Source organism: Manis javanica, chromosome 14 (assembly GCF_040802235.1).
Source record: "Manis javanica isolate MJ-LG chromosome 14, MJ_LKY, whole genome shotgun sequence".
Classification (NCBI taxonomy): Eukaryota; Metazoa; Chordata; class Mammalia; order Pholidota; family Manidae; genus Manis; species Manis javanica.
The window spans coordinates 18,829,230-18,842,818 of NC_133169.1; positions in this window are offsets into that span (position 1 = coordinate 18,829,230).

Sequence of the window (13,589 nt, forward strand, 5' to 3'; positions counted from 1 at the left end):
TGCAAGACACATATTAATGAAGAAACAGGCACTGATGTTAAATTACTTGGCCAAATTTACACTGATAGTGGGTGACAAACCTTGGAATTCATGTCTGTTTATGCTAAATGTTGAAGCAGTTTATAATAGTATGAGCTTTTAGATGGGAAATGAAATGTAGCCTAGGTTCACAAATTTGGCTTGGCATCAGACTTACTTCGAAGAGCTTTTAAAAATACAGTCTTGGACAACACCCCAGACCCACCAAGATCCTGAAAATTGACATTTTCAAAATCATCTTGGGTGATTTTTATGCAGTCAGCCTGACATCTGCCTCAGCAAAATGATTTGGGAATCACTGAACACTAAACTTTCTCATTTGTGCTGGAGCACAAAATGAGCAGAAAGCACTTGGAAATACATTCTTGCTGCTCTTCTCTGCTATTCGAACTATCTATTTCCAATGAGAATTCAACATGATTTGACCAGTGAAGGAATACTCTGCAGAATTCTAAGGCTTGATTGCTGTACTGGGGAATATTATTGCCATTATGAGATAAAAGAAGGATATTAAGTAAATAGGGTCTTAATCTGTACAATAAGACCCGAACTAGGTGAGTATGCAAATTAATCTGGGCAAATCATATAGAAAGAAAATATAAAGAAAAGAGCTTGCAGACATACTGCTCCAAGACCCTCATTTATAAACATCCCAGGAGGTGCACATTTTTGGAATAAGCAAAATAACTTGACTGAATAAATTAATGACTAAAGAATGAATCAATGAATCCTACAGATACGTAATGTCTCAACAGCAATATGGTGACAAAACGGCAATTCTAACTTAAATTCCCAGTTATCTTGCATGTTCTCTATCAAATATGATTCTACAAGGGTGGAGCCAAGATGGCAGCATGAGTAGGACAGTGGGAATCTCCTCCCAAAAACATATATATTTTTGAAAATGCAACAAATACAACTAATCCTAAAAGAGAGATCAGAAGACGCAGGACAACAGTCAGACTACATCCACAACTGCGAGAACCCAGCGCCTGGTTAAAGGGGTAAGATACAAGCCCCGGCCTGGTGGGACCTGAGGCCTCTCACCCCAGCTCCTGGCGGGAGGAGAGGAGTCAGAGCAGGAGGGAGAGGGAGCCCAGGACTGCTGAACACCCAGCCCCAACCACCCGCACAAGAGCGCAGACACAGTGCATGCATGGAGGGCTGGAAACTTGGGAAACAGGGCAGCAAGACCTCTGAGCAGATCCCGAAGCTGATGCCCCTGTGACAAAGAAAAGCAAGTGCTTTTTGAAAGTCTTAAAGGGACTGGGACGCAACAGCTGGTTGGAAACAACACAGGTCACAGCCCAGCAGCTGGAAACTACAGGGAAACCCGGGCGCACTAATCCCCTGGGCAACAGTTCTGAGACCCTTCATGGAAGTAAACAGCCAAAAAGCACCCCCATCCATTACCTTCTGGGCGCTACGAAAGCAGAGAAGCAGCCTAAGGCTGGCCACACCCTCAGCAAGGGAGCTTCCTCCATACTGGCCGGGCAAGACACAAAGACCCAGTCTACATGCAATTGCCAAACACAAGCCACTAGGGGTCGCAGTTGTCCCAGAAAAGAAATGCCAGGAGCAAGTGAAAAGTTTGGCCCTCCCAGCTGACAGTCAATAGCACCTATCAACATGAAAAGGCAAAAAAATATGATCCAGACAAGACTAACCCGGACAGCTTTGGCATCTGCTACATCTTCCCCTGAGAAGGAACCTGGGGAGTTAGATTTAACCAGTTTTCCTGAAAAGGAATTCAAAACAAAAGTCATAATCATGCTGATGGACTTGCAGAGAAATATGCAAGAACTAAGGAGGGAGAATACAGAAATAAAACAAGTTCTGGAAGGACTTCAAAACAGAATGGACGAGATGCAAGAGACCATTAATGGACTAGAAAACAGAGAACAGGAACGCAGAGAAGCTGATGCAGAGAGAGATAAAAGGATCTCCAGGAATGAAAGAATTCTAAGAGAGCTGAGGGACCAATCGAAATGGAACAATATCCACATTATAGGGGTACCAGAAGAAGAAGATAGAGAAAAAGGGATAGAAAGTGTCTTTGAAGAAATAAAAAAATTCCCCAAACTAGGGGAAGAAATGGCCTCTCAGACCACAGAGGTACACAGAACTCCCATGACAAGGGATCCAAGGAGGGCAACACCAAGACACATAATAATTTAAATGGCAAAGATCAAAGACAAGGACAAAGTATTACAGGCAGCCAGAGAGAAAAAAAAGGTCACTTACAAAGGAAAACCCATCAGGCTATCATCAGACTTCTCAACAGAAACCCTATAGGCCAGAAGAGAATGGCATGGTATACTTAATGCAATGAAACAGAAGGCCCTCAAACCAAGACTACTGTATCCAGCACGATTATCATTTAAATATGAAGGAGGAATTAAACAATTCCAAGACAAGCAAGAGTTGAGGGAATTTGCCTCCCACAAACCACCTCTACAGGGCATCTTACAGGGACTGCTCTAGATGGGAGCACTCCTAAAAAGAGCACAGAACAAAACACCCAACATATGAAGAATGGAGGAGGAGGAATAAGAAGGGAGAGAAATAAAGAATCATCAGACCGTGTTTATAATAGCTCAATAAGCGAGTTAAGTTAGACAGTAAGATAGTAAAGAAGCTAACCCTGAACCTTTGGTAACCACAAACTGAAAGCCTGCAATGGCAATAGTACATACCTTTCAATAATTAGCCTAAATGTAAATGGACTGAATGCACCAATCAAAAGACATAGAGTAATAGAATGGATAACAAAGCAAGATCCATCCATATGCTGCTTACAAGAGACTCACCTCAAACCCAAAGACATGCACAGATTTAAAGTCAAGGGATGGAAAAAGATATTTCATGAAAACGACAGAGAGAAAAAAGCAGGTGCTGCAATTCTAGTATCAGACAAAACAGACTTCAAAATAAGGAAAGTAACAAAACATAATGAAGGACATTACATAATAATAAAGATGATAAAGTGCTCAGTCCAACAAGAGGATATAACCATTATAAATATATATGCACCCAATACAGGAGCACCAACATATGTGAAACAAATACTAACAGAACTAAAGGAGGAAATAGAATGCAATGCATTCATTCTGGGAGACTTCAATACACAACTCACTCCAAAGGACAGATCCACCAGACAGAAAATAAGTAAGGACACAGAGGCACTGAACAACACACTAGAACAGATGGACCTAATAGACATCTACAGAACTCTGCATCCAAAAGCAACAGGATACACATTCTTCTCAAGTGCACATGGAACATTCTCCAGAAGAGACCACATACTAGGCCACAAAAAGAGCCTCAGTAAATTCCAAAAGATTGAAATCCTACCAGCCAACTTTTCAGACCACAAAGGCATAAAACTAGAAATAAACTGTACAAAGAAAGCAAAAAGGCTCACAAACACATGGAGGCTTAACAACACGCTCTTAAATAATCAATGGATCAATGACCAAATCAAAATGGAGATCCAGCAATTTATGGAAACAAACGACAACAACAACACAAAGCCCCAACTACTGTGGGACACAGCAAAAGCAGTCTTACGAGGAAAGTATATAGCAATCCAGGCATATTTAAAGAAGGAAGAACAATCCCAAATGAATGGTCTAATGTCACAATTATCGAAATTGGAAAAAGAAGAACAAATGAGGCCTAAGGTCAGCAGAAGGAGGGACATAATAAAGATCAGAGAAGAAATAAATAAAATTGAGAAGAATAAAACAAGAGCAAAAATCAATGAAACCAAGAGCTGGTTCTTTGAGAAAATAAACAAAATAGATAAGCCTCTAGCCAGACTTATTAAGAGGAAAAGAGAGTCAGCACAAATCAACAGAATCAGAAAGGAGAAAGGAAAAATCACGACGACCCCACAGAAATACAAAGAATTATTAGAGAGTACTATGAAAACCTATATGCTAACAAGCTGGGAAACCTAGAAGAAATGGACAACTTCCTAGAAAAATACAACCTTCCAAGACTGACCAAGGAAGAAACAGAAAATCTGAACAGACCAATTACCAGCAATGAAATTGAAGTGGTAATCAAAAAATTACCAAAGAACAAAACCCCCGGGCCAGATGGATTCACCTCGGGATTTTATCAGACATACAGGGAAGACATAATACCCATTCTCCTTAAAGTTTTCCAAAAAATAGAAGAGGAGGGGATACTCTCAAACTCATTCTATGAAGCCAACATCACCCTAATAACAAAACCAGGCGAAGTCCCCACCAGAAAAGAAAACTACAGACCAATATCTCTGATGAACGTAGATGCAAAAATACTCAACAAAATATTAGCAAACCAAATTCAAAAATACATCAAAAGGGTCGTACACCATGACCAAGTGGGATTCATCCCAGGGATGCAAGGATGGTATAACATTCGAAAATCCATCAACATCATCCACCACATCAACAAAAAGAACAATAAAAACCACATGATCATCTCCAGAGATGCTGAAAAAGCATTCAACAATATTCAACATCCATTCATGATAAAAACTCTCAACAAAAAGGGGATAGAGGGCAAGTACCTCAAAATAATAAAGGCCATATATGATAAACCCACAGCTAATATCATACTGAATAGCGAGAGGCTGAAAGCTTTTCCTCTGAGATCGGGAACAAGACAGGGATGCCCACTCTCCCCACTGTTATTCAACGTGTTACTGGAGGTCCTAGCCCAGGCAATCAGACAAAACAAAGAAATGTAAGGAATCCAGATTGGTAAAGAAGAAGTCAAACTGTCACTATTTGCAGATGACATGATATTGTACATAAAAAACCCTAAAGACTCCACTGCAAAATTACTAGAACTAATATTGGAATTCAGCAAAGTTGCAGGATACAAAATTAACACCCAGAAATCTGTGGCTTTCCCATACACTCACAATAAACTAATAGAAAGAGAAATCAGGAAGACAATTCCATTCACAATAGCATCAAAAAGAATAAAATACCTATGAATAAACTTAACCAAGGAAGTGAAAGACCTATACCCTGAAAACTAAAACACACTCTTAAGAGAAATTAAAGAGGTCACTAATAAATGGAAACTCATCCTATGCTCTTGGCTAGGAAGAATTAATATTATCAAAGTGGCCATCCTGCCCAAAGCAATATACAGATTCGATGCAATCCCTATCAAATTACCAATAGCTTTCTTCAATGAACTGGAACAAATAGTTCAAAAATTCATATGGAAACTCCAAAGACTCTGAATAGCTAAAGCAATCCTGAAAAGGAAGAATAAAGTCGGGGGGGATCTCACTCCCTAACTTCAAGCTCTACTACAAAACCACAGTCATCAAGACAATTTGGTACTGGCACAAGAACAGATCCACAGACCAGTGGAACAGAATAGAGACTCCAAACATTAACCCAAACATATATGGTGAACTAATATTCGATAAAGGGGCCATGCACATACAATGGGGAAATGACAGTCTCTTCAACAGATGGTGCTGGCAAAACTGGACAGCTACATGTGAAAGAATGAAACTCGATCACTGTCTAACCCCATATACAAAAGTAAATTAGAAATGGATCAAAGACCTGAATGTAAGTCATGAAACCATAAAACTCTTAGAAAAAAGCATAGGCAAAAATCTCTTAGACATAAACATGAGTGACCTCTTCTTGAACATATTTCTCCAGGCAAGAGAAACAAATGCAAAAATGAACAAATGGGACTATATCAAGCTGAAAAGCTTCTGTACAGCAAAGGACACCATCAATAGAACAAAATGGTATCCTACAGTATGGGAGAATATATTCGAAAATGACACATCCGATAAAGGCTTGACATCCAAAATATATAAAGAGCTCACACACCTCAACAAACAAAAAGCAAATAATCCAATTAAAAAATGGTCAGAGGAGCTCAACAGAGAGTTTCTAAAGAAGAAATTTAGATGGCCAATAAGCACATGAAAAGATGCTCCACATCACTAATCATCAGAGAAATGCAAATTAAAACCACAATGAGATATCATCTCACACCAGTAAGGACGGCTGCCATCCAAAAGACAAACAACAACAAATGTTGGCGAGGTTGTGGAGAAAGGGGAACCCTTCCAGAAATTCCACTTCTAGGAATTTACCCTAAGAATGCAGCACTCCAGATTGAAAAAGACAGATGCACCCCTATGTTTATCGCTGCACTATTTACAATAGCCAAGATATGGAAGCAACCTAAATGTCCATCAGTAGATGAATGGATAAAGAAGATGTGGTACATATACACAATGGAATATTATGCAGCCCTAAGAAAAATCAAATCCTACCATTCACAACAACATGGCTGGAGCTAGAGGTTATTATGCTCAGTAAAATAAGCCAGGCAGAGAAAGACAAGTACCAAATGATCTCACTCATATGTGGAGTATAAGAACAAAAGAAAACTGAAGGAACAAAACAGCAGCAGAAGCACAGAACCCAAGAATGGACCAATAGTTACCAAAGGGAAAGGGACTGGGGAAGACGGGTGGGAAGGGAGGCATAAGGGTGGGAAGAAAAGAAAGGGGGTATTACAATTAGCATGTATAGTGTAGGGTGGGCATGGGGAGGGCTGTGCAACACAGAGAAGACAAGTAGTGATTCTACAGCATCTTTCTATGTTAAAGGACAGTGACTGTGAACTTGGTGACAAGTAGTGATTTTACAGCATCTTACTATGTTGATGGACAGTGACTGTGAATGGGGATGTGGGGGGGACTTGGTGAAGGGGGGAGCCTAGTAAACATAATGTCCTTCATGTAATTGTAGATTAATGATACCAAAATAAATAAAAGAAAATAAAATATCATTCTACAGATCCTAGAAAACACTTGAAAATGTTGCAGAATATGGAGCCTCATCTACTCATTTATAGAGAAGCCAGTGTAATTACAATAAAACCTCCCCTCTTTGCAGAACCTGAACATGAAATGGGCCCCTAAGAACAGGACTTAGTATTATTAGAAATAATTGCACGTGTAGCCAAAGTAGTAGCTACCTTTATCCCAGCAATGTGCTGATAGATTGTTAAGTGTCTCATTTTAAAGCCAAGAATAAAGGAAGTGAACTAGCAGTACCTACGTCATAATGTGAACCACTGTCTATTGTTTCAAGGTTTTCAAGTATGAGATGGTCAGAAAAGCATTTTCTTATTTCCTCATGTGGGTTTAGATTGTACTAGTTCTGAAATTCATGTTTTTCATGGAGCAAGTGTAGTATGTGTACAAGAGAAAGCAAAAAAAAACAACAACAACAATTCCAGTTTGGGCAACGAGTGTGTGTGTGTGTGTGTGTGTGTGTGTGTGTGTGTGCATGCTCTAACATGCAAGTATTAGAGAGAAAGACTCAAAGATCAAAAATTCCAATTCCAGTGTGTGTGTGTGTGTGTGTGTGTGTGTGTGTGCACTCTAACATGCAAGTATTAGAGAGAAAGACTCAAAGATCAAAAATTCCAATCAGGGCAATCAGGAAGATGGAAATGAAGATGCAGCAGAGAAGCTCTGAAGGAAGGGCTGAGCTTGAACATGTTTCTGGACTTAGAATTCCAGGGAGACTGTTAGGTGTGCTGCTAAAACATCATCTTTCCCAGCTATTAGAGTTAAGTATATTCTAGGAGAACACTTGATATGGGTGTGAAATGGGTGACATTTTTATAAAGGTTAGTTAAGCTTTAAATATTAGAAGAAAAATTTACATTGAAGAGAATATAAGATCTGAGGATAAAAAGTTAGATTCAAAAAGAAGTGAACTCACAGAGGATCCACTGTGAGAACTAACATTTTTTATACTCCTCTCCTTGATTATGGGAAAAGCCATATTATTGGGCATCTGTAAGTTGCTTAACTCCTGTGTTGTGATTTTTATTTTATATTTTATTTTATTTTGTCTTGTATGAACCCATCATGTAGTTCAATGAAGCATTTTGACTGGATTATCCAAACAACTTTGGTTCATAAACAAGATAAAATTAACATAGTTATTTTAACTTCTGATTGTACAGCCCACCAACGATGTGTAAGTAATCTCTGAAATTATGTATTTTTTTATTTTTCACAGAATTCTCATATACCACATTAAAATTTTAAACATTACTGTGTTTACAAGAACAAATGTAGTATTTTTTTTCTTGCAATAAGTAAACAATCTAGATGGCATTGATATATTATATGGTGGATTGTTTCTTACTCATTTTTATATTAACAGGATATGTCATCATCCTCAAATACTGGTACAGGGATGCTAAGTATACAGAAAGTCTCCTTATCCCCTGAACAATTCCACTATTGCTTTACATTTGACTTATAAAAAATGGAGGTGTAGCCTGAGGACGATCTATAATCTACCCACTTACTTTTCTGTTTCTCTTTTAATTCACCTTTAAATTTGATAATTTTAGTCTGTTTCTGAGATGATAAAGATGTAAATGCTGCATTAAAAACAGACATTGATGAGGAATAATCCACCCACAGTGATTTGCATTGGCATTTTTCAGCTGTCATGGAACCTAATATACATCTGTTGTCATTTCCCTGAAAATGTTTCTGATTACTAATCAACCATTTTTATTAATTAAAAAGTTAATACCCCTCATAAGGATTTTACATTTTAATGAAAATGTAAATGCTAGATGCAAAACTAGAACATGTGCTGCTGTGTGCCTACTGCAGGCACTCAATTTGCTTAAATCAACTATTGAAAATGATAAAACTTCAGCCACAATATTAATCCTAATTTTTTTAAGGAAAGTAGCAATCCTCCATCTCTGTTTGACTCTGCATTTTCTGTTTTAAATGGTGTGTTTCATTTGACCAGCAAAAGACTTCACCCCTCAGTAGGATGAAATGTTTTCTGAGAGTTGAGACAGAAGTCAAGGAACACATTTCAGTCCTCATCATAAAAACAGTGCTTTGAGCACTGTTTGCCCCTACTCGCCATGCTCCCTAAAGGGAACAGTCCACTTGGCCTCTTCTAGTTTTTACCCCTAGCTCTCTGGCCACCCTTCATTCACTGTTATGGCTGCATCCTTCTCCACCATTAACTGGCCATTAATTTGGCCTTCCGTGAGGCTGGGTTCTAGGCTACCCTCTCCTTTCTGGTCTTCCTTTCTAGTCCATCCTTTTCAAACTAAGGCTTTCCTAATCCTAAACATACCATTAATTACCAAATTTGTATCTTTTATCAAAACTTTCCTTTGTGCCAAGATTCAAATCAACATTTCCATTTGGATGTCTCAAAAATGCCTTAATCTCAGCATATTCAAAACTGTTCTCATAATAACCATCCCCTATTTTCCTTCCCCAAATCTAGTCATTTTTTCAGTGACTCTTGTATCAGAGAATGGAAGCACCAAACTTCTAGCTACATAAGCCAAAGACCTTGTTAAATCCATTCCCTTCAATCTTACATAGTGGGTCAATGCCAAATCTTCATTATCATTATCTCAGTACCTCTTGAATTATAACATCAATAATCTACCACCACATCCTAAGTTACCACCTTTGCAATGTGACCTAATCAGTTTGTCTCTGCCCAATACACTCTTCCCAGTGCAAGTCTTTATACTGTATCCATAGTAGCCTTTTCAAAATGAGAAATTTACCATGTCATTCAATGTACCCTACCCCAATGTCCCAACTTAGTGATTTAAAACATTCATTTATTATCCTATTTGTTAAAAATAAAGACTTCATTCTTTTAAAGCAGTTTGAAATCCACAGCAAAGCTGAGGGAAGGTACAGCATTCCCATATACTTGCTGCCCCTACGTATGCATAGTGTCCCCCATTATTAACCTCTTCTACCAAAGTGATACAATTGTCACAATTGATAGACCTAAATTGACACATAATAATCACCCAAAGTCCATAGAGTATATTAGGGTTCACTCTTGGTGTTGTATATTCTGTGGATTTCGACAAATGTACAATGATATATAGTCACCATTGAAGTAGCACACAGGATATTTTAACTGCCCTAAAATTGCCATGTGCTCTGCCTGTTCATCCCCCCATCATTGATGTTTTTACTTTTTCAATCATTTTGTCTTTTCCAGAATGTTATAGATTTGGAATCATACAGATGCAGACTCCTCAGATTACTTTCTTTCACTTAATAGCATACAATTAAAGTTACCCCATATCTTTTCATGGCTTGATAGATTATTCCTTTTAGTGCTGAATAATATTCCATTTTTTAGATGTTCCAGAGTTTATTTATCCATACACCTACTGAAGGGTGCAGTGGTTGCTTTCAAGATTTTGCAATTATGAGTAAAGTCACTATAAACATCCACATGCAGGTTTTTATGGCGACGTAAGTTTTCAGCTCCTTTGGTAAAATATCAAGGAGTGTAATTGCTGGATTATATGGTAAAAGTATGTCTAGTTTTGTAAGAAACTGACAGTCTTCTAAAGTGACTGCACCATTTTTCATTCCCACCAGCAATGAATGATATCTGTTGTTCCACATCTTTGCTAGCATTTGGTTTGGACACTGTTCTGCATTTTGGCTATTCTAATAGGCATGCAATGGTCTCTCCTTGTTTTACTTTGCATTTCCCTGATTACATATGCTGTGGAGTGTCTTCTCATATGCATATTTGCCCCCAGTATATCTTTTTTGGTGAAGTGTCTATTAAGGTCTTTTCCTTATTTTTTTTATTTGTTTTCTTATTTTTGACTTTAATAGTCCCTTGTATATTTTTGATAACAGTACTTTAGTGAATGGGTCTTTGGTTTGTCTTCTCATTCACTTGGCATCTTCTGCAGCATAAATATTTTTTTATTTTAATGAATTCTGATTTATCAATTATTTCTTTCATGTACCATGTCTTTGGTGTTATACCTAAAAAGTCCTTCCATACTAGTTTTCTCCTGTTACTTTCTAGGAGTTTTTGAGTTTGGAATTTTTCATTTAGGTCCATTTGAGTTAATTTTTATGAAAGGTATACGGTCTGTGTCTAGATCCGTTTTTCTGCATGTAGATGTCCAGTTGTTGCAGCACCATTTGTTGAAAGGCTGTATTTGTTCTCTTTTACTGTCTTTGCTCCTTTGTCCAACATCAGTTGCAATATTTAGAGGGTTATATTTCTAGGCTACTTTGTTCCATTGACCTGTTTGTCTATTCTTCCATCAATATCATACTGCTTTAATTACTGTAGCTTTATGATAAGTCTTGAGGTTGGGTAGTATCAGTACTCTGACTTCTCTTCTTAACCTTCACTACTGTTTTGGTTATTCTTGGATCTTTTACCTAAAAATAATAGAATATCTGATTCCATAGCCATAAATATCCACTTTCTGGGGTTTTGATTGACATTGCATTGAATCTATAGATGATGTTAAGAAGAACTGACATCTTGACATTATTGCTATCCATGAACATGGAATATCACTCCATTTATTTAGTTCTTATTTGATCTTGTTCTTCAGAGTTCTATAGTTTTTTTCACATAGAGCTTGTACATATTTTGTTAGATTTATACCTATTCATTTCATTTTTGGGGGTGCTAATGTAAATAATATTGTGTTTTTTACTTTCAAATTCTATTTTTTCATTGCTGCTGCAGTAATCCCACTTATCATTGGTTTTGCCTTCCACAGTTACAGTTGCCCAAAACCAACAAGATCATCTGTCCAAAAGTAAATGACCCTCCTTCTGATGTACCATCAGAAGGCTGATAGTATCCTAATTCTACCGCACAATGCCTATGTCATTTACCTCACTTCATCTCCTCACATAGGCATCTTATCATCTCACATCATCACAAAAAAGGTGAATACACTAAAAAATGATATTTTGAGAGTAAGACCACACTCACATAACTTTTATTACTGTATATTGTTCTATTCTATTTTATTATTGTTGTTCTTAATCTCTTGTGCTTAATTTATTAATTAAACTTTATCATAGGTATGTATGTTTAGGAAAAAAAACATAGTATATATAAGGTTCAGTACTCTTGGTTTCAAGCATCCACTGGTGACCTTGGAATGTATCCCCTAAGGATACAGGGAACTACTTTATATAGGAATGTGATAGACTTTTGTATATTGACCTATATCCAGAAACTTTAATCACTGCTTAGCTCCAGGAGTTTGTCATTTTTTTTTTCAAATTTTCTCCATGATCATATCATCTGCAAAAAAGACAGCATTATTTCTTTCTTCCCAATCTGTATTTATATCCTACTCTTGTCTTACTGTATTAACTAGTACTTCCAGTATAATGTTGAAAATGAATGGTGAGAGGGAACATCCTTGTCTCTTTTCTGATCTTAGTGGAGAAGCTTCAAGTTTCTCAGCATTAAGTAAGATGTTAGCTGTAGGTTTTTGTAGATATTCTTTATCAGATTGAGGGTGTTCCCCTCTATTCTTAGTTGACTGAGAACTTTTATCATAAAAGCTGTTGAATCTTGTCAAAAGTTTTTTCTCCACCTATAGAAATAATCATGTAACTATTATTTTTTAGCCTGCTGATGAGGGTTACATTAATAGATTTTTTGATGTTGAAACAACATTGTTTCCCACTTGGTCATGGTGTATATTCTTTTGAAAGATTCTTAGATTTGATTTGCTAATATTATCTGGTTTTGGCATTAAGGCAATGCTGACCTTATAGAATGTGTTAGGAAATATTCCCTCTGCTTCTATCCTCTATACTAGGTTGTAGATAATTGCTATAGTTTCTTCCTTAAACACTTGATAGAATTCATCAGTGGACCCATCTGAGTCTGACACTTTCTGTTTTGGAAGTTTACTAATTATTGGTTCAATTTCTTTATAGGCCTATTCAGATTTTCTATTTTTTGTGGCATGAGTTTTAGCAGCTTATATCTTTCAAAGAATTGATCCATATCATCTAGGTTTTCATATTTGTGGTCATAGAGTTGTCTGTTGTATTATTTAATTATCCTGGTAATGTGCATGGATCTGTAGTAATGTCCCTCCATTTCTGATATTAGTAATTTGTGTTCTTTCCCTTTTTTTCTTAGATAGTCTACAACCTCTTTTTCTTAGGAAAATCTAGAGGCTTATCTATTTTATTGACTTTTTCAAAGAACCAGCTTCTGGTTTCACTAGTTTTCTCTACTGATTTCCTATTTTCAGTTTCACTGGTTTCTTCTCTTATTTTTAGTTTTCTTATGTTTACTTTGGATTTAATTTGTTCTGCTTTTGCTGCACCCCACAAATTTTGACATGCTTTCATGTTAATTTAATTCAAAATATTGTTATTTATTTTGATATTTCTTCTTTTACCCATGTATTATTTAAAGGTATGCTGTTTAAATCTTCATGTATTGGAATATTCCTCTTACCTTCCTGTTATTCATTTCCAGTTTAGTCCCACTATCATCTGACAGCAGACATTGTATGATTTACATTGTTTCAAATTTGTTAAAGTAAGCTTCATGCCCTAGAATGTGGTCTACCTTGAATATATCGTGTAAGCTTGTGAGAATGTGTATTCTGCTATTGGATGAAGTGGTCTATGGATGTCAATTATGTAAACTGGTTAGCCATCAATA